Source organism: Ovis canadensis, chromosome 12, assembly GCF_042477335.2.
Source record: "Ovis canadensis isolate MfBH-ARS-UI-01 breed Bighorn chromosome 12, ARS-UI_OviCan_v2, whole genome shotgun sequence".
NCBI classification, from domain to species: Eukaryota; Metazoa; Chordata; class Mammalia; order Artiodactyla; family Bovidae; genus Ovis; species Ovis canadensis.
Genome location: NC_091256.1, coordinates 58901481 through 58926614, shown reverse-complemented (window position 1 = coordinate 58926614; position 25134 = coordinate 58901481).

Sequence of the window (25134 nt, the reverse complement as noted above, 5' to 3'; positions counted from 1 at the left end):
GCAAAGAGGTGACTCATTGGAAAAGACTCTGATGCTGGGAGGGACTAGGGGCAGGAGGAGAAGGGGACAACAGAGGATGAGATGGCTGGATGGCATCACCGACTCGATGGACATGAGTTTGTGTGAACTCCGGGAGTTGGTGATGGACAGGGAGGCCTGGCATGCTGCAATTCACAGGGTGCAAAGAGTCGGACATGACTGAGCAACTGAACTGAACTGATAGCCAGTTAACAATGTTGTGATAGTTTCAGATGGACAGTGAAGTGACTCAGCCATACATATACATGTATCCATTCTTTCCCAAACCCTCCTCCCATCCAGGTTGCCATATAACACTGAAAGAGTTTCATGTACTATACAATAGGACCTTGTTGGTTATTCATTTTGATTTTACCGGTGTGTACATGTCCATCCAAAACTCCCTAACTATCCATTCCGCTTATCATACCACAGCAACCATAAGCTCATTCTCTAAGTCTGCAAGCCTGTTTATGTTTTATAAGTAAGTTTATTTGTATCATTTCTTTTTAGATTCTGCATATAAAGGATATCATACGATATTTCTCCTTCTGTCTGACTTGCTTCGCTCAGTATAACAATTGCTGGGTCCATCCATGTTGCTGCAAATGGCGTTATTTCATTCTTTTTCATGGCTGGGTAATATTCCATTGCATATGTATACCACATCTTTATCCATTCCTCTGTCAATGGACATTTAGGTTATCTCCATGTCTCGGCTATTATAAATAGTGCTGCCATGAACTTTGGCCTGCATGTATCCTTTCAGATCATGTTTTTCTCTAGATACACATCCAGGAGTGGAATGGGTGACTATCTACAGAACTGTTGGTTGTTTTTAACTTCCCAAAGCCCAGAGAGTGAAAGATATGGTCATGATATGGTCAATAAGTGTTTGGGAATCTGACCTGAGTTGAGACTCAGCAAAATGTACAAGGCTTCTTGCAGCCCAGTACCTGGCCTACATCTGGTGCTACCATAGTCCTCGCTCTGAGCTCCACTTATGCTGACCCAAACAGCTGCCAGGTCCCATCCCCATGAAATGATGTGATGGGGGAATAGAAGCCCCCAGGTTTAGGTTCTAATGTCTGGAACCCATGAATGCTACCTCATTTGGAAAAATGGTCTTTGCAGGAGTCATTTACTTAAGGATCTTGAGATGCAGAGATTATCACACTTCATATAAGTGGGTCTGAATGCCACGCAGATGTCTTTATAAGAGGGGGCAAGAGGGAGGCTTGGCACATGCACAGAGGAGGAGCCACATGACTATAGGCACAGAGATCGCCAGCAGCCATCAGGAGCTGGAAGACGCAAGGAACAGATTCCCCTCTAGACCTTGCAGAGGGGGTGCAGCCCTGCTGACAACCTCATTTTGAACTTACGGCCTCCTGTAAGCACAGAACTGCGTGCTGTTTTAAGCCACTCAGTTTGCAAGAATATGTCACAGTAGCTCCAGGAAACTAACACACACGGGTCTTTCCATTTTTCTGCCTTTGATCAAAGTGCCTTATTCTACCCAGAAATCACTTCCCATTCTCTTGTGTCTAAGTGGTTCCTTCAAGTCCCTCAAGGCTCATCACCACCTCCTCCAGAAGGCCTTCTAAGACTATGCCTTCCGCTCTTCACCCCTCTCCTCTTTCCCCATCACAGCAGCACTGGATGGCCATCATCTCTTTGCTTGTGTTTCTCCCTGACTAAACCAAGGGCTCTTTAAGGTTGGGGTTTACCCTTCCTGCCAGTGGCATGTGGCTGGGGAGGAATGATATGTTTCTATTTGTTATTAAAAGTTCCCTCTTCAGGGGTGGGATGATGAGGGAGATGGGAGGGAGGTTCAAAAAGGAGGGGATATACGTATGCCTATGGCTGATTCATATTGAGATTTGACAGAAAACAACAAAATTCTGTAAAGCAATTATCCTTCAATAATAAATAAACAAATTAGGAAAAAGGTCCCCTCTTCAAGATGGAGAGATGGAGCCACTCAAGGGGTGCACAAGATTTTCAGGGGTCTGCACCTCCACTGCTCTAGGGTACTAGTAGGGTTAGGTTCCTTACAAAGAGACCACAGGTAGAGGTTAGCTTCTCAAAGCCACTGCCAACTATGAGGACTGGGGTTGGGAGACACTACCAGGTCACAACGGGAACCAGAGGGGCCCTGGAGAAGCTCCTAGGGGTCTTCTAAAAGGGGGGGTTCAGTGCTTCATATTGAGAATGTAGGTTCAGCTCACCAAGGATCCACTATGGCTTCTTCCTGTGCTGAGAATAAAACAAACATCCCCATCAGTGTGGAGGCTACAGAACGGGGCAGGAATGACCCTCACCATCACGGCTGCTCAGTAGGCATTGAATTGGGACTTGGATGAGTCACTCTGTGCCCCAGGCAAGGTCATTCGGGCTAGTTGGGCTTCAAATGCCCTGCTTCTAAATAAGGGCCTTGAACTTGGTGGTGTGCACATCCTTTCCAACTCTTAAATGAGATGGCATTTAATGAGGGCCTCCAGTGGAACAGCGCTGTATTGTCAATGGATTTGGCCAGATGCCAGTGATACGTGGACTTGCTTCGGCATGTCCTGGCCGTGGCCTCCACTTGGCAGCTTCCAGACAAGAGATAGCAGTGTGTCCCAATGTATTGGGTATGGCTTTTTCTTCCAGCATAGAAAAGATTCTTGTCTGCACTGCTCTGCTGTCAGGATGCCTGCCCTCACTCTGACCATCATGAATCTTTTTTTTTTTTTTTTTTCGTTTTTGGCCATGCCACACAGCAAGCAGGATCCTAGCTCCCCTGACCTGACCAGGGATTGAACTTGTGACTTCAGCTTTGGAAGTACAGGGTCCCAACCACTGGACCACCAGGGAAGTCCCTAACCATCATGAATCTTAACTCCACGGGGATGGTCTGGGCAGAAGGAGAATATCAGGGACCCATCAGAACATGATAACTGAGATCTCATTATGGAGGGACTCAGGGCTAGGGTGTTATTGGGTTTGGTTTTCCTGGCCCAGGCTGCATCCCTCACTGGCTGTTGGGTTCTGAAGACCCTTTAATGATGTTTTGATGCCATCAGAAGCAGATGAGACTCCAACTGGACCTGAATAATTAGGGTGTGGAATTAGATTAAAAATCAGAATTGTAGGATTAGAATAGAATGGATGCCTCACCCTCTAAGATGACTGTGACAGGGCAAGGACAGTGGTGGGGCGTATCGTCTGAGTCTCTGGTTCTGTTCCTCGCTGGCTGTGATCGTTATCGTTGGGTGAGTTACCTCACTTCTCCAGGACTCAGTTCCCCAACTGAGATGTGCAAGAAGCCATAGTAATTGCCTTATTGGGGTTGTGGCTAACCACAAAATGCCCCTTCTCCTGAAGATATTCACATCAAAACCCTGAACGTTACTGTATTTGCAAACTCTTTGTAGATATAAGTTTAGGATCCTGAGAGGAGATTATCTTATCCCAGTGGGTCCTAAATGCAGTGGTAAGTGTCCTTACATTAATTACCAGACCCACAGAGGCAGATAGACAAGCAGACACAGAAGGCAGAGACTGGAGTGACATAGCCGCAAGCCAAGGATGCTGGCAGCCACACAAGCTGAGAGGCAGGAAGGATTCTCCCCTAGAGCTTCTAGAAAGAGTACAGCCCTTCAGGTACGTGATGTTGTACTTTCAGGCTCCAGTATTAAGAATCAATTTGTTATAAAATGTGGTTTTAAAGCTACCGAGTTTATGGTAATTTGTTACAATATCCATAGGAAACTAATACAGGGGTTATGAGGATTATGTAAGTTAATACATGTCTAGTAATCAGAACAAAATGAGAACTCAATATATATCCATAATCATGCCTTTAACCTGAGTCTCCACTTTAATATGTGTCCACCAGATAGAATGGGCTCAGCACACATGAGACTTTGCTGTGTGAAGATTTTAGTACTAGTCAGGCATATAATACTAAGCATTTCCTCTTATAATTTATTCAGATAAAGTAGATGGAAATCACCAATGATCTCTGTCTTGCTTTACTAAACAAGTATATCAAATGTCTACTCAATGCCTAGTGAAAGTTGCTCAATCGTGTCCGGCTCCGAGACCCCATGGACTATATAGTTCATGGAATTCTCCAAGCCATAATACTGGAGTGGGTAGCCTTTCCCTTCTCCAGGGACTCTTCCCAACCCAGGGATCAAACCCAGGTCTCCGGCATTGCAGGTAGGTTCTTTACCAGCTGAGCCAATACCTGACACTGTGTTAATTTAATTTGTGATATAGTATTAGTTTTCCACAAGTCCATTCATTCATTTAATGAGTATTTTGTGAGTATTGACCACATGCCAATTACAAGGTTTAGGGGATGGAACGGCAAACGGAATATACAAAATTATACAAAGCTTCCCATGCTCAGGGAGTTAACTCTGTTCTAAGGAGACAGGCAATAAGCAACATAAATGGGTAAGATAATAAAATGTATTAACTGTGGTGGTAATGAGTATGGAGAGAGTAAATAGAGAAGATAGGGTTTCCTTGGTGGCTCAGACAGTAAAGAATCCACTTGCAATATGGGAAACCTGGGTTCAATCCCTGGGTTGGGAAGATCCCCTGGAGAAGGACATGGCAACCCACTCCAGTATTCTTTCCTGGAGGATCCCCATGGACAGAGGAGCCTGGTGGACTACAGTCCATGGGGTTGCAAAGAGTCCGACATGATTGAGTCAGACACGACTGAGTCTGACACGACTAAGCACACTGAAGCCTCACCAGGAACATGACCTCACCAGGAACATGACCACTGACCAAGGTGCTGAAAGTGAGAGGGCAAGGCATGAGGAGGCATCTGGGGGAAGGGCCACCCAGACTGAGGGAGAGTTGGGGGAGGCATAAAAAGCCCAAAGGTCAGCAGTGAGGTGGGTGAGGGGATTCAGATAGGGATGAAGTCAGAAAGGAAAATGGGCCATGGTGAGTCCTTGGGGTTTGATTCTGAGCTTGTTGGGAACCGTCTATAGGGTTCAGACAAAGTGGACTGGACCTCACTGTGTTGATGAATGCATGTTCTATTTAGAATGAAACTAGAGGGAGGTAGTGGTGAGAGAAAAACCTGAAAAGGGGCCGTGTGGGTGGTCTGGGGAGATGTGATGGGAGTCTGGCCTCAGGATAGCAAAGTTGACCAAGGATGGATCCCTTTATCCTAGGACTGGAAGGAAGCAGCTGGGGAGTGGAAAGAAATTGAGGAAGATGCAGTATGAGTGAGCCAACTGACAAGTGTGTTCCTAGGAAGGGTAGGAGGCTTATGAGGTCAAAGGCTGCCACAGGTCAAGGAAGGTTAGCCCAGGAGCTGGTCGCCAATCAGTGTCCCTCCAGAACCTCAGAAAGGGACATGAAACTGAATGCCAATTCCCCTTTTTGGTGACAGCACCTGGATTTTCCTCCACGCGAACTCCAGTTCCTTAAGCCATGGATCTCTGTGGAGCTGTCACATCAGTCCGAAGCCCCTGTTTCCCTTGGCTAAGGCAGGGCATGGGGCCCGACCTAGACATGCCTTCTCACCTTTTCTTTCCTGGACATTCTCATCTTCCACTAGCATGAAAGTGAGATTGCTATTCACTCAGTTGTGTCCAGCTCTTTGCAACCCCATGAACTGTATCCTTCCAGGTTACTTTGTTCATGGAGCTCTTCAGGCAAGAATACTGGAGTGGGTTGCCATTCCCTTCTCCAGGGGATCTTCCCAACCTAAGGATTGAACCCAGGTCTCCTGAACTGCAGGCAGATTCTTTACCATCTGAGCAACCAGGAAGCCCACTGGCATAAGGGAAAACAAATCACACTACAAAAAGTCATACTTAATCCCATCAAGAAGCACATGAAGCTATTAATATTTTCTATTCGTTTATCCTTCTACTTCCTTGAGTTTGAGTGAACTCCAGGAGGTAGTGAAGGACAAGGAAGCCTGGCATGCTGCAGTCCATGGGATCACAAAGAGTCAGACACAACTGAGCAACTGAACAACAACAACCATTACTTCCTTAGGGCTGTCCTAATTCCTGGGTATTAGAAGAATTTCTCCTTGATTCTACCATCCAGTGTCATTCCAATGAATGTTCTCCTTGAAGATCAGACTTCTACTTGGACAGATAAGGAGACCTCTTAGATTGGTTGCATGCCTGCTGATCATCCACCAAATACAGACTTGGATTGGGAGTGAGATCCTAAAGTTGGGAATTGCATCAATGGTCACAGCAAAAGGACAATTCTGTTGGATAATTTCTGCAGTTTATTCTTATTAGCAAACCCGAAAAATCTTCTCATTTTGTCTTAGCTTTGGTTAAGGAACAAAAAATTGAATGCTAAACCACATGTCCACGCACTGGAGTGTTTACCCTGTCTTATCCATCTTTCAGGGACAACATTTTTCTGTGATGGGTGAATTTACCCAACTGTAGTTGAAATAGTGCCTGTCATCTACCCTCAGTCCGTTCCACACTGAGAACCCCAAAAGTAGTTACCCATCTCAGATTTCCTAATCACCCATATTTATATGTACTCAAAACGATATTCGGCTCACATCATCCTTATTTCCATCTCTGAACACCACCAGCACACACGCAGGCACATACACGTGCACACGTGCACACGCACACACACTCCGGCATCCACAAACACATGCACGTGTACCACCACACACCACACACACACCTGAGTTTTCTGATTATCCACCTACTTTTTTTGTGGGCTTTATTGCCTAAAAGGGCTTCCCTGGTGGCTCAACTGGTAAAGAATCCTCCTGCAATTCAGGAAACCTGGGATTGATCCCTGAGTTGGGAAGATCCTCTGGAGAAGGGGAAAGCTACCCACTTCAGTATTCTGGCGTGGAGAATCCTATGAACTGTATAGTCCATGGGGTTGCAAAGAGTCAGACTAAGCGACTTTCACTTTCAGCGTCTAAAAGGTCCCAATTATCCCCTCACTTGATAAAGTTAGAAGTCATGCCTTGAGTTGCCAACTTTGAAAGAAAGAACGGAAGACAAAACTTTTGATTGGGCTCTGTTCCTCTCCCAGTTTCATCATGCATGCTGAATTTTCAGTGTCGACATTCTCATTTAGGGGGAAAATCATTGGTTTGTTTTTTTTAAAAACTATCAGATGTTTTATAGACCTTCTAATGGCATGTTTGGTGTGAAATTAATTATCAAAGATGCACAGAGTTTTAAATTAGATTTTCTCTGTTCTTCAAGGCAAACAACTGATTCTGTTTTTGTCACTAATATAAGGTTCTCATTGCTGCCTTTTTCCCCTCTACAATGAAATGATAAAACAAATCTTCAACTTATTTTAATGGGCTAATTGGGGGTTATTACAGCTCATTTTATTTACATTGAAATAAAAAAGCACCGATTCATTTTCTTTGCACAAACAACTTAGAAAAGATTCTAATTGCCTCCTATACAAACACATATTTGTAAAGAGAAATGGTATATAAAACTAAAAGCCTGGGAAAAGTTTTTGTTTGGGCAACAATCTAAATTGAATCCATGGTTTTCTAAATAGATATCTAATGCCTTTAATGGTTTCCCTTTCAAACGGCTGATTCAAATGGGTGATGTTCCATACTTTGCGAGAAATAAATGCTGGTAGGAGGTAGAAAAATAAATGAATATGAAAACATTTCAGAGCATTCTGGGTGTCCCACTCAATGTTAAGGTGTTTTGTTTTGTTTTGTTGGTAGTAGATGAACAAACCAGTGTTAGTCACTCAGTTGTGTGTGACTCTTTGCGACCGCAGGGACTGTAGCCCACCAGGCTCCTCTGTTCATGGAATTCTCCAGGCAAGAATACTGGGGTGTGTAGCCATTCCCTTCTCCAGGGGATCCTTCTGATCCAGGGATCAAACCTGTGTCTGCTGCATTACAGGCATATTCTTTATCATCTGAGCCATGAGCGAAACCTGGACACAGCAGAGTGCAGATTAATTAGAAGCCACTATTTATGCTACTGAGTCCCACACCCATGGACATGAGGAGATGCATGAATCCAGTCCTTTATGCTCACCTTTGACCCTCTTACAGATTCATCCCTGTCAATCTCCCTTCTGGTACTTCAAGTCTCAGAATAATCTCTCAGGCTTTAAACATGTCATAGCTAATTACTGTGTGGGATGACAGATGCAAAGACATATAATCAGAAAATAATGATCAGATAACGCTTCTAATTAATACTTCAAGTCAAGCAAATACTTGTGGGAAACACTCAGAAGTCACCAGCTTCTGCAATCACATTTTCTGCCCTTGGACTTACCCTTCCTACCTTTCGCCTCTTTCAGAATTAGAATCTTTATTTACAAGGCTGAGGGAGGTCCATCTCCTTATGCTGTGCTTTGCTTGTATAGAAAAGACGGGAAGTAACAATGACACACAAACATGGTCTTTGCAGACTGCCTGACCCTCCAGCTCCCTCTTTCCCATCCTGACTGCAGAAGACAGCAAATGCCAGGGGGCTGACACTGCTAGGGGCTCCTACTCCAGGCCAGCAACTAGTTACAGTCTCATTCACTCCTCGTGACTCATGACCCTGTGGGCTGCACTTGGGTTTCTCACTTTTAAAAGCAAAGCAGTGAAGGGTTCCTGCCTTTCCTTGTGGGAATGATTGGTTATAGATTTATGAAAGAAAACTTGTAGTGGACAGAGTCCAGTGGGCAAGGAAGACACATGTTAGCATTATTGCCATGGGGTCAAGGCTAACACAGTAAAGGCGAGAGACTGAACTCAGGTCAGGTTACAACAGGAGAGTGGAGCAGGGATTTATAGCCAACAGGAGGGCAAAGGGGTCACTGGATAAAAATATTATCAGGAGGACCTTGTTTGGACCTTGAAGAAGTGGTTAAAACCACATTCCTTCTTGGACGGGACTCAAACAAAGACTCAGATTGGTTTGAGCCCACAATCCCTGACCAGGAGGGGACTCAAACACACTGCCTTTTAATTAAAACTGCTCATCTGCTATCAGGACTTCCTGAAGCTCAGATTCTTCTGTCTAGTCACAGAAAGAATTCAGTATGAGGCAAAGTGATAGGCAAAGAGTAAGTCCATTCGCATGGGACACTTGTGAGATACACAAGCAGGGAGGCAAGGGAATGAAGCCCTGAGAACAAAGAGGGCTACATTTTTATAATTTTTTAAAAAAAGGTGAGAGGAGAGAAGACCACCATCTTCCTCATTCTTGGGCAGATGTCAAGGCTTACATCGCTGGTTTCTCCTTTGAATCTACATGGTTTAACTGGGACTATCATGGCGTGATTTAAATCATACGTATATTAGCAAAAGGGGCTTCCCTGGTGGCTCACTGGTAAAGAATCCACCTGCCAATGCAGGAGATTTGGGTTCAATCTCTGGATGAGAAAGATCCCCTGGAAAAGGAAATGGCAACCCACTCCAGTATTCTTGCCTGGGAAATCCCATGGACAGAGGAGCCTCAAGGGCTACAGTCTATGGAGTCTCCAGTCATGAGACACGACTTAGTGACTAAACTACTGCCACACCACTCTATCCCTATTATGGGGATCTTCCTAGACTGACTAAGCCGGGCTCTTGCTAAAACTAAAGTTTGGTCAAGAAAATCCCTTATCACTGTGCGGAGAAACCTAAAGAGAAGGTTACTGGGAGATATTTTAGCAATATTCTTGCCTTGGCTCAGTGAACAGGCAGAGCTTCCTGTGGGAGAAGGTGAGACATAAACTGACCTCCTTCTGGGATCATTAGAACATCTAGCAAGAAACAGGCTTGACTGACAGCCCTATTGTCTCATATTGTCTTCCCTATAAGCCCGGAGTTCCTGAGAATGGGATGCCAAGACCAGTGTTTACTCAGGTCTGCAGAGGAGGGGCTCTGAACTCCTATCCACACCTTTCCAAAGCCACTCGCTGGCTCACTCTCACAGTAAGGAAAGGTGCTCCTGAGGATGTAAGCATCTTGCGAGGGTTGGGTCACAAGGGCACTGCCAGGATGGAATTCAGACGTGGTGGGATTTGGATCCACCTTATGAAGGATGGGTCCATTCCCCAACACAGTTCCCCACCTGACCTTGGTCCCCAGGATCACCCCTTTCTCTCAGTTCCCAGATATGTGAGAAGTGTGACTATGAGCATTCTAAAAGAGACCTTAGATATTGGATAACAATATCTGTCTGGCTGACTTTCATTTCTTTCTCATCTTTTTTGAGACAGTGGAATGTTCCACACTGCTGGGACCCTGGATGCCCCTTCCTCAGAGCCAGCATCTGTGTGTTCCATCTCGTTTCACAAGCATCCTGACACAGAGCCTGCAGTGTGCAGATCCCCTGGGGCTCAGGAGGAGAGGCGGCCGGGTGTGGGAGGATGGGAAGGACAGGAAGATTGACCATCAAGGCAGTTAATCACACCCAGGTTGAGCGAAGGGGCCGCAGGGGCTGGCTGCCTGCGGACTGGCTCAAAGGCTGCTGTCTCACTTGTGTGACACCAGATGCTGTTCTCAATCCTACTGTTGGTGCTCTGCAGGAATGAGTGAGCAGTCAGCTTAGAACTTGAGTTTAGAGCTCCTTTTGCCATCATCCTGGGGGGAATTGAATCTGCCATCTCCTCTAGCTGGTTGGCCCCATCTGGTTGCATCTGCTCACAACCTACCTAAACACTGCAATTTCCTATGATCTCCTAAAGAGCACAAGGATCCAACCAGAGGGTCCTCTACATCACCAGACATACCAGGCTTATGGCACCAAACACCCCCTAACTGTGTTCTGCCTGAATACCTCTATCTCCAAGGAGACACCCTCTCTTCAAACACTGAGTCCCAGCTGAGATCCATGGAGCAGGCTTTGAAGCCATCTTATTTTGCAAATCCTATGAAGGGTGGGAGAATATGATATCCCCAAATATGGCCTTTTGGCTTATAATTATTTTGAGCTAAAGGCACTTGAAAAATAGCAGGTGCAAGAAAGATGCTCTGAACCCCTTTCTCCCTGAAAGCAGGACATAAAACTCCCAAGTGGAAGAGACACTGTCTGTATTAAGAGGAAAGAAAAGTTCTTATCCCCAGAGATGGGAGTTGAGGATGAGAGAGAAATCTGTACAAACAGATTCGTCAGAATGACTCCCACCATCCTTGAGTCTCCCCGTCTGCTCCGATTTGTTTTCTGCAATCATCCTCTTTATTCAACCTGGTTTATGGGCACTAAGGTTTCTCCTCTTCCTTGGGTCTTCATTTTCCTGTGGGGCCTCCGAGTAAATGTGAACATCTGTATGCTTTTCTCATGTTCATCTGCCTTATATCAAATAAGGTAATTTAAGTCCTAGGCCCAGCAGAGGCCAGAGAGGGAGGAGGGCAATTTTCACTGATCTCCTACCTTCCTTGGTCTTCTGGGGCATTCACTCCCACTTCCCCCGGGTCCACCCCCTACACAGCCTGGGTTCTTCAACTGATTCAAATCTGTCTGAAAAGTAAGGCAACTTGAACATGGCCTTATAGCTGAACATCACTCTTACAGCTGAACACCTAATAGGTATTTTTTAAAATGTGTTACTCAAGTCTCATAGTCTTGGGAGAAAAAAAAAGATGATGCCGAAAGCTCAACTTCTCTATATTCAGGTGTCAAATCAAACGTCAGAGACAGAGTTTCGGGTGAAGTAGAAAAGGGTGGCTTTATCACTTTGCCAGGCAGATAAGGGAGGCCACAGTGGACTCCGGTACTCAAAACCATGTGTCCCCACTTGGGAAAGATAGTGAGAAGTTTTATACTAACTGTCCAAAGAGGGCGTGATCAACTTGTGGACACTCTTCTGATGGTTTGTGGTGAGATAAATAGAGGGGGTCCATGTTGTCAGCCTTCAGGTCCCACTGGCCTGGGGTCTACATGCTTGTGGGCAGTATTCCATTGTTAATTGTTAATTTCTCCCAACTGAAGGGGATTTCAGTATCTGTAAAATAGCTCAAAGATACTGTTCTGTGTATCCATTGATGGGGAAACAGAATCTTACCCCAAGGCTGCTCTTAACTGCTTCTCCCTGGTTTCGAATCCCCTCCCTTCCCTAATTAACAACTGTTTGAGTCTGCCCATTGGAACCCCAGGTGGCTCAGAGGTTAAAGCATCTACCTGCAATGCGGGAGACCTGGGTTCGAGCCCTGGGCCCGAGCCCTGGGTCGGGAAGATCCCCTGGAGAAGGAAATGGCAACCCACTCCAGTATTCTTGCCTGGAGAATCCCATGGACAGAGGAGCCTGGTGGGCTACAGTCCATGGGGTCGCAAAGAGTCGGACACGACTGAGCGACTTTGCTTTCACTTTCATGGGAACTCAGGGAAGGTCATGGAGGCTGAATGAAGGCTGTTTCTTATAGTCCAAGAAATGGGGGACACAAAGGCCTTGTGCCCAGGAGCCCCACAGGGCCCTGCATGCCTCCAAAAATATGCTAATAATCCTAGGATGCTGCACTGAGGAGGGGAGCATGAGGCTACATCCTTGGTCCATCTGGGAAAGGATTTTGCTATAAACTTGGTGAAAGGCTGCATCCATGGCCTGTGTGGCACCAGCAGATAAGGGAGACTATTAGCAAAGAGCCCTGGCCTCCTCTGATTCTTACTGGCTGGAGAGATGGTAGCACTCAGAGCAGATGGCTGATGACTGGTGAGGGCCACCGATTCGAAGGAGGTAAAAACAGCTCACTTCTAAAGCCCTCTCTTCTTCCTTCTCCTTCACCTAGCCCTGCTTGATCTCAGCACAAATCCATCCTTCATTGCCTGGACGAGAGATCTTATTAAACACATAATGAGTCAGCAGAGGTTACCTTGAGCAGAGACCAGAGACCACTGGTTGTATATCTTCATTTTAAAACTGCAGCCCCGGATGCCAGCTGTATCTATCAAGAATGTGATTTTCTCCCCAGGACCCATAGGGAGAAAAGATGCTGATGATGTTCCAAATTTTGGCCCCAGGAGACAGCCCGCATGGAAGGGCCATTTGCTTTATTTTGGGGCTGGGGAGGGGCAGCTTTCCGAGGTAGGAACAGCTGTGTCTTCCACCAGATGTGAACTGTCATATTGTGCCCCCCACCCCACTTCGTTCCAGGGGTTTCAGGCTATAATTAATTTCTGAATATGGCGATAAATCACAGCGTTGGAAATTACAGACTTTCCTCTCTTTTCCAAATGGCTCTGCTCCTTTCCTTCCTGTTTCTCCCCTTTCACCGCGTTCTTCTAAACACCTAAAATAAGTGCAGACATCCCAGGAATCAAGGCAGAGAACAAATCCGCGTTTCAGTCTATAGCATTTGGAGTCGGAAAATAAAAATAAAACCCAAAATAGCATCCATCACCCAATCTGGGTCATCTCAGTTTGTGTTGGATCTGACGTTCCCCTCAATGATAAGATGCAGAGTCAGGAATGACTCTCCACTGCAAAGTCAAAGGCTTCACTCCAAGCAAAAGCTGTTTATTTCCATTTTTAAGAGGCACACTTTGCATATAAAAGCATCCACCGCACAATCTCTGCTCACTGTCGTCTCTTGCAAACGGGCCTCTGTAATTGATGAGGAATAATAATAATAAAAAGAGTGGGAGAGGCTATGCATAAAACCCTCTGTGTGGAAGCGAAAGATGAAAACAGAGAACAGCCTCTGGGCTAATCCACGCGATTTCAAAATTGCTATTTCTTTTGTTTTCTCACCCATGTCCCCTCAGTGCTCCCAGATTTAAATCTCTCGCCTCTGCGGCTTCAAGCAGGGGAACAAATATGCTTGGTTCTCTTAATGAGAAAGCCCCAGCTGAGGAACAAGGCAAAGGGAAACAGAAAATTCCAGATTAAACCTGAGACGACAATTGAGCAAGAAGCTGGAGCGACTCTTGACTTGTCAGCAACTCCTCTTCAAACCTTACCTTCATCTAAAAAGTCTGGGGTGCTAGAGGCAACAGGTAGCAAGTCAGGTAGGGGGACACCCTCTGAGGGAAGTTTCATTTGACACCAAGATTGGAATCTTGGCTGCCTCTCTTTGAAGAGCTGTGTGATTTGGGCAAGTGGTTTTAGCTCCTTGGGCCTCAGTTTCCTCATCTATAAAACGGGCCTGAAAAAGAGCATCGCTCCTAAAAAATATTTTTGAGTGCGAGGATGAGAACAAATGACCCAGGTCAAGCATTCAAGGTCTGTGCTTTTATTATTTTAAGAAAAGTGGTACAGATGAACCTATTTGGAGGGCAGAAATAGAGGTGGAGATGTAGAGAACAGGTTTGTGGACACAGGGCGGGGATTGCGGGAGAAGGAGAGGGGGGTGAATTGAGAGAGTAGCGTTGACAAATATACACCATGTGTAAGACAGATAACTAGTGGGAAGCTGCGCAGGGAGCTCGGCTCGGTGCTCTGTGATGGCCCAGAGGGCTGGGTGGGAGGGAGGCTCAAGAGGGAGGGGATATACGCTCTGATGGCTCAGCGGTAAATAATCCATCTGCCAATGCAGGAGACTTGCAGGAGGCACAGGTTTGACCCCTGAGTTGGGAAGATCCTCTGGAGAAGGAAATGGCAACCCGCTCCAGTATTCTTGCCTGAAAAATCCCCCTGGCAGAGGAGACGGGCAGGCTGCAGTCTATGGGGTCGCGAAGAGTTGAGCACGACAGAGCAAATGGGCAACAAGCACATGACTGATCACGTTGTTGTGCAACAGAAACTAACACAACATTGTAAAGCCATTATAGTCCAATTAAAAAAATTAAAATACTATCAGCCCAATACTACTGACTCATTGGAAAAGACCCTGATGCTGGGAAAAATTGAGGGCAGGAGGAGAAGGGGACAACAGAGAATAAGATTGTTGGATGGCATCACCGACTTGATGGAAATGAAGTTGAGCAAGCTCCGGGAGTTGATGATGGACAGGGAAGCCTGGCGTGCTGCAGCCCATGGGGTCACAAAGAGTATGACACAGCTGAGCGATTGGACTGAACTGAACTGAACCTGCCCTATGGGGTTGGAGGCTCTGAAACATCACCCTGGTAGATCTGGTCCCTCCTGGCCCTCCAGGGAACCATGAACTTTGGTTAAGTTGGCAAGGTCACCTGAAATAACAGTATGGCAAGGGTGGGCAAGGCAGGATGCTCATACACTGTCGATTCTGGAAGCGTGTATTATGGGAATGTGGATGAATATCAAGGGAATCTTTCTAGAATAGGCAGGCGCCTGACTTGGTCTAATTCAGGAAAGTGTTTTCTAGCTGTGCTTTAACTGTGTTCCTGTGTTGATTTCTAAGTAGTACTTGGACAAGCCGGGCTTCTCCTGGGGCGCTTCAGGAGACTCTCTTAAAATTATGAAACTTCTCAAGAAGTTAGTGGGGATAAAAATATCTGGAGACACTCCCAGGTGTGTGTTAAGTCACTGACAGCCCTCGGAAAGTTTCTAGTTTGCTGTCTTTGCCTCCAGAAAATGATTGATGATTGCATGCCAGGAACTTACTCTTTTGAGTATGGATAGTTCTGGAAGGTTATGGGTCTTAGTGGAAAGGCTGTAAACTGAGACATGTGGGTATGCATTCTGCATCCCATCTTTGCCAAGGACCAGCTGTGGACCCTCGAGCACGAGGCTCCCCGTGTGCTGTTGGGGACCCACCTGCTCGCTCAGAGGAGTAGCTGAGGATTGAGATGGAGGATGCTTGAAAATCTGGCCCTCAATGGGATGGCTGTCACTTTGCTTCCTTCCCTGACATTTGTGACAATACTCTCCCAGGTGTCCAACCCTCCAGGGCAAGAGAGAGCTCTGATGTTAACTCTCAATTACTGACATAATATAATGCAGTTAGTTTTCCTCTTGCTATGAATTCATCTCATGATTACAGGGCTGCTTAAAACAATGTGTGTATAATGAATGAACCTTCCATTAGCGTGCGTCTCTGCTTAGGTGTAAATATTTGAAACGCAGCTGTGTGAAATGGAAATTAAATGACATCATTTTGGGTGAATTTGATGCTGGAAACTGGGGGATATGCTTCATCCACATTCAACAGATTTTATTGAGGACCTACTATGTGCCAGACAACTTTCCCAGGGGCTGGAGATGCAGGGACAGATATAACTGACAGCTCCTTGTCAGCATGGCATGGATGATGCACGTATGTGACGCCTGGTTCTTGGCAGGTGTGCTGTCTTTGCTAATGGACAGGGTGGCACCTTGCCTCTCCCCTCAGCCTCACATTACACTCTCCTAGCTGGCTTCTATCCCCAATGGCACCATCCAGGTGATTTTGGTTGAAGCCATCAGTTATCTTCAAATCTTAAATCCAAGGTATGTGTCTCAGACTTCACCATACCCCAACCTTTCTGCATTCATCACATTAAACTATCATCATCTCCTCAAACTGACAACCTCTATGGGCTCTGGGCTGCCATACTCTGCAGGTGTGTGTTCATGGACTCAGTCCCAGACGACCTTCTCTTCTCACTGCCCCCAGCCCCCTGGCTCTCTCACCCACACTCACGGCTTTGTCAAAACTGCACACCGGCATTTCTGAAACCTGCATCTCTAGCTCCCTTGACTTCAAGCACCAAATCCACATGGCTGATGTCTCCTTGACCAAGAGCCTCCAATACACCACCAAGTCAAAAAGTTAAGAACCCTTACTTATTCAAGAGGACAAATCACCATGAACCTAGAAAGGAAAGCAGAAATCTAGGAATCCTGGGACTTCTCTGGTGGTCCAGAGGCTAAGGCTCCATGCTCCCAATGCAGGGGACTGGAGTTCAATCCCTGGTTGGGAAACTAGATCCCACATGTGGCAATTAAGAGTTTGCATTCCACAACTAAAGATCCTGTATGCCCCAAAGAAGATGGAAGATGCCAGGTGCTGCGACTAACACCCAGTGCAGCCAAATAAATAAAGTGTTCAAAGGAAAAAAGAAATCTAGGAATCCCTCTGCCCAACTCTCTCTCCCTCACTCCCACATCTAATCCATCACTGAATCATCCCAATTTTATCTCCAGACATTCTGCTGTTCATACAGCTTCCTCTGTCACCTGTGCCTGCACCCAAAGCCGCTGACCTTGTGGCAGGTGCCCTTCTCTGATGTTTTTCACCCACTCTTCCCTTTCAACCCTTGTTAGTCTTTCTTTTTAAGAAGAATTACAAAGGGGGCAATTAGATACCCAAGAAACAGATCTTGGCCAGGGTCTTAGAGGGCCTGTCCCTCCTCCATTCCTTCCCCAACCATACTCTTGCTCCTTTGCAACAACAATTCTCTTGCTTTTATCTATTGCTTTGCCACCTACATACAGAACCCTATGCCACAGGACATAGATTCCACTGGCTACTGTTCATACACAAAAAGAATTAGACCTCATGGATTCTCTGTGACTTCCTTCTGTAGCTTATCATTTCTCAGTGGGTGTTTTTAGCTGTAACATTTATTTCTATTCCAAGTACTCCGTGATTCACTTCTCTGCTATACAGTTGATAGACATCCAGCGTAGTGTCAGTTTGCTGCTCTGAAAATTCCCTTTGCAGGTCTCCTGTATAAAATATATAGCCCCCCAAGAGGAAATGGGAACCCCTGCAGCTCCTCATCTTCCTCATCTCCTGTTGTCAGGTCTTTAAGCTTTTACCCTTCTGAGGTCTGCAGTGTATCTTATTGTGGTTTTACTTACCATTTTCCCAATCAGTAATGAGGTTCAGGATGACAATGCATGATAGTCACTCAGTCATGTCTGACCCTTTGCAACCCCATGGACTGTAGCCTGCCAGGCTTCTGTCCAGGGGATTTCTCAGGCAAGATTCCTGGAGTGGGTAGCCATTTCCTTCTCCAGAGGATCGTCTCAGCTCAGGGACTGAACCCGAATCTCCCACATTGCAAGCAGATTCTTTACCATCTAAGCCACCAGGGAAGCTCCTGGTAATTGGGTTGGTGGCTTTTTATTTACTTTTATTGACCAAGTGCATTTCATCATTTTTGGCATGCCTATATAATGCCTGTGACTTCCCTGGTGGCTCAGATGGTAAAGCGTCTGTCTACAATGCGGGAGACCCGGGTTTGATCCCTGAGTTGGAAAGATCCCCTGGAGAAGGAAATGGCGATCTACTCCAGGACTATTGCCTGGAAAATCCCATGGACAGAGGAGCCTGGTAGGCTACAGTCCATGGGGCCGCAAAGAGTCGGACACGACTGAGCGACTTCACTGTCACTTTCACTTTCTATAATGCCTATGAGGCTTTTGATGCTTTTAATATTGTAGATGCTTTTAATTTTGTGCATATTAAGATGTTAGAGCATCCTAAAAAAAAAAATCAAGAGAACAATAACAAAAGAACCTTTCTAGCTGGGAAGAGAATGCCCCTTGAGCCAGCAGATTCTCAGAGAGAGCAAAGGACCCAGCAGGGAGCAGGCCTTTGATATGCAAAGTGACTAACCCAGAGACAGACCTTCTTTTCTCCTGCCCAACATCCCAGGAGGCAATATTCTTGCTGAACTGTAGCGCTTTAATCAAAGGAATGTTGCTAGGCACCAGGTAACTAGAGACCACCCCTATAGCCCAAAGCTAGCCACAATTATTCAGATGTAGCCAGTCCTAAGCTGTTCATCCTATTCTGCCTTTTTTGCAGAAACTCCAATAAAGACCTTACCTAAATGCTCCCCTGGGCTTCTCTGGTGGCTCATGTGGTAAAGAATCTGCCTGTAATGGAGGAGGCCAGGCTCCATCCGTGGGTCAGGAAGATCCCTTGGAGAAGGGAACGGCAACCCACTTCAGCATTCTTGCCTGGAGAATCCCATAGACAGAGGAACCTGGCAGGCTACAGTTCATGAGACCACAAAGAGTCAGACACAACTGAGCCACCAACCCTTTTTACTTTCAAAAATTTCCCCACTCCCACTCTGCTCCTGCCTTCTGCCTCCTGACCACTTTGGTGCTTCCGCATGTGCCCGCATGTGGCATGCTAGTTCCTGCGTCTAGGACTCCTTAACAAACTTTATTTTTTTTTCCTGCGTCTCCCCTCTGCCTCTTCTTGTGGCACATCCAACTGACCATCCCATAAAAGAAAACAGAACAGCAGCTGTGGATGAAGCTTGATGGGCTGTCCATCTTCTCCAGGTTGATTCATACAAGCTCTCACTATCATCCCATCAACTACTTGGCACGTGCCATCTACTTCTACAAGGATTAAATCATGTGCTGCTGTAGCTGCTGATTTTTAACAACCCCTGAAAGGAGTTTAGGGTGGAGATCAGAAATAAGGCCCTGTGTGCTGGGATGCGGTGGGGTGGAGGTGGGACTGACAGAACAGGTCTTCAGACAGATACATTTAAGAGCTGATTTTATGAGCCCCATTCTTGTATCTCCTTGTATCAAAAAAGCACCAAAGTCCTTCATGGTGACATATGTTCTTTGTGGCTAGCAGAAACCTTCTGGAAAAAAAAAATCTGCATGATTGCATGGACTCTCCCTTCACCAAAATCACATGGATACTGAACTTCTCACCTGCCTCTTTGGAGCAGTTTCTCAGCTATCTAAGGTGTTATCTCCCTGGCTGCACTTCTCATTTTGCCTCCAATGAAACATGCATCTCTCACGTTGTGTGATTTTTTTAAGTTATCATCATCCCATAAAAGAATACAGAACAGAGGCTGTGGATGGATCCTGATGGGTCATCCATATTCTCTCAGTCATCTGGACAAGCATGCTAAGACGCTTCCATCATGTCCAACTCTTTGGGACCCTATGAACTGTAGCCCACCAGACTCCTCTGTCCACGGGATTCTCCAGGCAAGAATAATGGAGTGTGTTGCCATTTCCTCCTCCAGGGGATCTCCCTAGCTCAGAGATCCAACTGGCATCTCTCGCATCTCCTGTATTGGCTGTCAGATTTTTTACCACCGAGCCACCTGAGAAGCCCCTTATCATCTGGACAGTAGCTCTCTGTTGATGAAACAGCAACAACAACAAAAACCAAACAAATGAAAAAATCTCCAGATATATTATTTCTGATACCTAATTTTAATATTATCAAATTTATACATTCTTTATTTCATAATTAGTGCTGTTGACACCATGTTTTTTAAAAAGCGATCCTTTTTCACCATTTGTGATAATTCTTGGTAAGGCAAATTACCCCTCCTTGTTCTTCAATAGCTTCATCTGTTTCATCCTCCCCTGCTGTTGTTGTTGGCTTTAATGTGTTGCTTTTTTTATGCCTATGTCAATACAACACTATCTTACTCATTTTAAGATTGTTGTGGGAGATTGTGGGAGTAACAGTCCCCAGTAGATCAGTCCACTGTTCACTTGTCTGTTTTCGTCTCATGCTGTGGTTTGCTCTGGGCAACAGCTCACCAGCAAATGGGACAGAGAGACTAGATAAGTGTTCCTTCACTGGGGCTTAACCCCAGAGTGCTGCTCAAAGATGACCATGGCATGAAGGACCACAAGGAAGGAACAGCTGGGCCATGCCAGGCACTGCAGCTGACCCTTAGGTAAGCACCTCCAAATGCAGCCAATGAGATGAGGCAAGGCTAGCAGCACTGGTGGATCATTTCACAGAGGGGAAAAAAAGTTTCTATTGTTTTGGGACGTTTGGTTGTCAGCAGTAGATAAGTGATACAGTGACCTTGCAATTCTTGGGTCCCTGTGCTTCTGTCTGGACCACAGCCTTCTCTCCAGGTCCAACCCTACCATCCTGGTGTGAACAACTTACATCTCTACCAGAACCTCTCACTGCTGCCTCAGTGTCTACTTTGCCACATCCAATCTATTGAAATTCAAAGCATAGAAAAATACATAGAAAAATGTCACAAACTCCTTTGTACTCAGCATATTTTTAGAATGTCATTTGCTGTTTCAATTCAAATTGTTTTGAACATAAAAGCAATAAAGTCCCTTTGATTCCACTTGAATCCTTTTTCAGAATCATCCCCAACTTTCCTCTCCACAGGAAGTATTCTAGTAGGAACCATGATCCAACTCTTTGCAGTGATTAAGACTCTCCCCTTGACCAAACAGTGGGCAGCCTCTTTGAGCCTTGTCCTGCACCTGGCTTCATCTTTGGGCCCTGTCTTCTGTCTGCTGAGTGTGGTGGTAATAAGAATCCTGATGAGTCAGTTAGGTAAGAATGCTCCCACCCTTGGTAGCTGATTACCTTAGTCTGCCTTCAGCAGAAATCCTGTTAAATCACTCTAGCAAGAACCCCATCCACCCTAATGTTTTTGTTCTTCATAATTTTCCTTCCACTGACACCTACACCCGCATCTTAGCTATAAATCCCCACTTATCTCTTGTATTTGGGGTTTAGTCCAACCTTTCTCCTACATTGCAATAGTCTTCAGTAAAATCTTCCTTACCACTGTAACAAGTCTCAGAATGAATGTTTCTTTAACAAATAACAACATCTTTTTAGTCAAAGCTTTTATATGCCTACTATGCACACACACATGTATAATGTTACAAGATGAAACATTTTTAGCATTATTTTGTATAACATTTTTATAAGGCTGACAATTCTATATGTGTCAGTCTATTCATATTATGCTTCTGAAAATTCAACTCCATTTTTTGAGCTGATTCAAGCAAAACACAGTCATTTTTCCAAGGACTGGGTAGTACTCCGTCATAAGACTACACTATAATATATTTACATACTTCTCAGTTGGTGACATTAGGTTTTTTCACATTTTTCCCTCTAACTGACCTCATTGCAAAAGAGATCTTTGCGTGCATCACCTGCTGCATGCAAGTGTTTCTTATTGTTCACTTGCACACTTGTGTCTGACTCTTTGCAACCCCATGGACTGAAGCATGCCAGGCTTCTCTGTCCTTCACCATCTCCCAGAGCTTGCTGAAACTCATGTCCACTGAGTCAGTGATGCCATCCAACCATCTCATCCTCTGTCATCCTCTTCTCCTCTTGCCTTCAATATTTCCCAGCATCAGGGTTTTTTTTCCAATGAGTAGGCTCTTTGCAGCAGATGGCCAAAGTATTGGAGCTTCCACCTCAGCATCAGTTCCTACAATGAATTTTCAGGATTGATTTCCTTTAGGATTGACTGGTTTGATCTCCTTGCAGTCCAAGGCACTCTCAAGAGTCTTCTCCAACACGATTCAAAAACATCAGTTCTTCGGTGCTCAGCCTTTTTTATGGTCCAGCTCTCACATCCATACATGACTACTGGAAAAACCATAGCTTTGACTAGATGGACTGTTGTCAGCAAAGTGATGTCTCTGCTTTTCAATATGCTGTCTAGGTGTTCTGTCATACCTTTTCTTCCCAAGGAGCAAGTGTCTTTTAATTCCATGGCTGTAGTCACCATCTGCAGTGTTTTTGGAGCCCAAGAAAATAAAGTCTCTCACTGTTTCCATTGTTTCCCCATCTTTTTGTCATGAAGTGATGGAACTGGATGCCATGATCTTATTTTTCTGAATGTTGAGTTTTAAGCCATCTTTTCCACTCTCCTCTTCACTTTCATCAAGAGGCTGTTTAGTTCCTCTTCACTTTCTGCCATAAGAGTGGTGTCATCTACAAATTTGAGGTTATTGACATTTCTCCTGGCAATCTTGATTCCAGCTTGCGTTTTATCCAGCCTGGCATTTGTCATGATGTACTCTGCATATAAGTTAGATAAGCAGGGTGACAATATACAGCCTTGATGTACTCTTCCCAATTTTGAACCAGTCTGTTGTTCCATGTTCAGTTCTAACTGTTGCTTCTTGACTTGCATGCACATTTCTTAGGAGGTAGGTAAAGTGGTCTGGTATTCCCATCTTTTGAAGAATTTCCCACAGTTGTGATCCACACATTCAAAGTCTCCAGCATAATTAATGAAGCAGAAGTAGATGATTTTTTGAAATCCTCTTGCTTTTTCTATGATTCAATGGATGTTGATGATTTCATCTCTGTTTCTCTGCCTTTTCTAAATCCAGCTTGAACATCTAGGTCTCTGTTCATGTACTGTTGAAGCCTGGCTTAGAGAATTTTGAGCATTACTTTGCTAGCATGTGAAATGAGTGCAATTGTGTGGTAGTTTGAACATTCTCTGGCATTGCCTTTCTTTGGGATTGGAATAAAAACTGATGTTTTCCAGTCCTGTGACCATTGCTGAGTTTTCCACATTTGCTGGCATATTGAGTGCAACACTTTCACAGCATCATCTTTTAGGATTTGAAATCGCTCAGCTGGAAGAGTTTCTAGTGTAGGATATAAGGAAAAAACAGCATTTCTGGGTTTTGGGGTTATATACCTCAGTCAATCCTAAGGCTATTACAGGAATATATTATTATTATATTTATTAAAAGGAACAATGATGAAGCTGAAGCTCCAATGTTTTAGCCATCAGATGTGAAAAACTGATTCACTGGAAAAGACCCTGATGCTGGGAAAGATGGAAGACAAAAGGAGAAGGGAGGTGGCAGAGGATGAGATGGTTAGATAGCATCATTAACTCAATGAACATGAATTTGAACAATATCCAGGAGCTAGTGGAGGACAGAGGAGCCTGGAATGCTGCAGTCCATGGGGTCACAAAGACTCAGACATGACTTAGCAATTGAACAACAGATCCCAGCTTTCCTTGGCAATGCCCCATGCTCTCCCAGAGGGTAATCACTATGTCACATCCCACCACTACAGATGAGAGTTCTTATCTCTCAACATCATTGCCAACACTTGATATTTTATGTGTTTTATTTTAGTTTGCATGTATTATTTTATAAAAATAACTTCCTTTTGAGGTTATTTAAGGAAGGACCAATGAATATAAAAATTTCTTGGTCTTTATATGAGTGAAACACATGTATGAGTATTCTTATTCAGCTTTCAAGCTTGAATCACAACTATTCCAACATTGAAATCTAGATGGATTATTATTTCCTCTTTGTCTTTTGAAAATCTTTTACCTTTCCAAGATTTTATGGCATTTATGTACTCTCATTCTAATTGCTATTCATTTAAAAATAATTTTCTTTTCCTTCTGGAAATTTTTAAAATTTCCTCTCCTGTTTTTCAGCCTCCTGCAATTTCATTACACTTTCTTGATTTGGATTTGTTTTTATGTCTTACCCCTACAACACCTAAACTTTTTTCATGATCTCTTTTTAAGGTTCTTTTAGAGTGTCAATCTTCATTATCAATCTTTATTATCTCTTTGTTAGCAATCTCCTTTATCTCTTCCCTTTTTTCCTCCTTCTCTTCTGTGCAACATTTATCCACTTATGTAATGTTTTAGCTGAGTTCATTAATGTTCTCTTCAGCTCTATCTAGTTTCTTGAATTCATTCATCGAATAGATTTTTCCCCTCTATAGCTTTGTTTTTTAGACTTTCTCCTTGGTTACTTTCAGAACTACCTTTCTAGGTTTCTCACTGTCTGATCTTGCCAGCAGCTGCTAGCTATTCATCCTCATGTCTTATGTTCTCCAAATAAATTCCTAGAGCAAATAGATGAGTTCATTAAAGTGGCAGGATACAAAGTAAACATACAGACATTAATTGTATTTTTATATATTAGCAATGTATTATACATGGACACCAGCATTTAAAATACAATGCCATATATAGTTACTTAAAATTAAATATTTAGTTGTAACTCTAACAAATGACATAGACTTTGTTTACTTTAAACTACAAAATGCTGATGAAAGAAATCAAATATCTAAATAAATGGAGAGAGATACTGTGTTCACTAACTGGAAGATTAAAAACAGTAATATGCCCATCCTTAACTGATACGCAAGTTTAGCATCAGTTCAGTTCAGTTCAGTTCAGTCGCTCAGTCATGTCCGACTATTTGTGACCCCATGAATCACAGCACGCCAGGCCTCCTTGTCCATCACCAAATCCCGGAGTTCACTCAGACTCACGTCCATCGAGTCAGTGATGCCATCCAGCCATCTCATCCTCGGACGTCCCCTTCTCCTGCCCCCAATCCCTCCCAGCATCAGAGTGTTTTCCAATGAGTCAACTGTTTGCATGAGGGGGCCAAAGTACTGGAGTTTCAGCTTTAGCATCATTCCTTCCAAAGAAATCCCAGGGCTGATCTTCAGAATGGACTGGTTGGATCTCCTTGCAGTCCAAGGGACCCTCAAGAGTCTTCTCCAACACCACAGTGTCAAAAGCATCAGTTCTTCGGTGCTCAGCCTTCTTCACAGTCCAA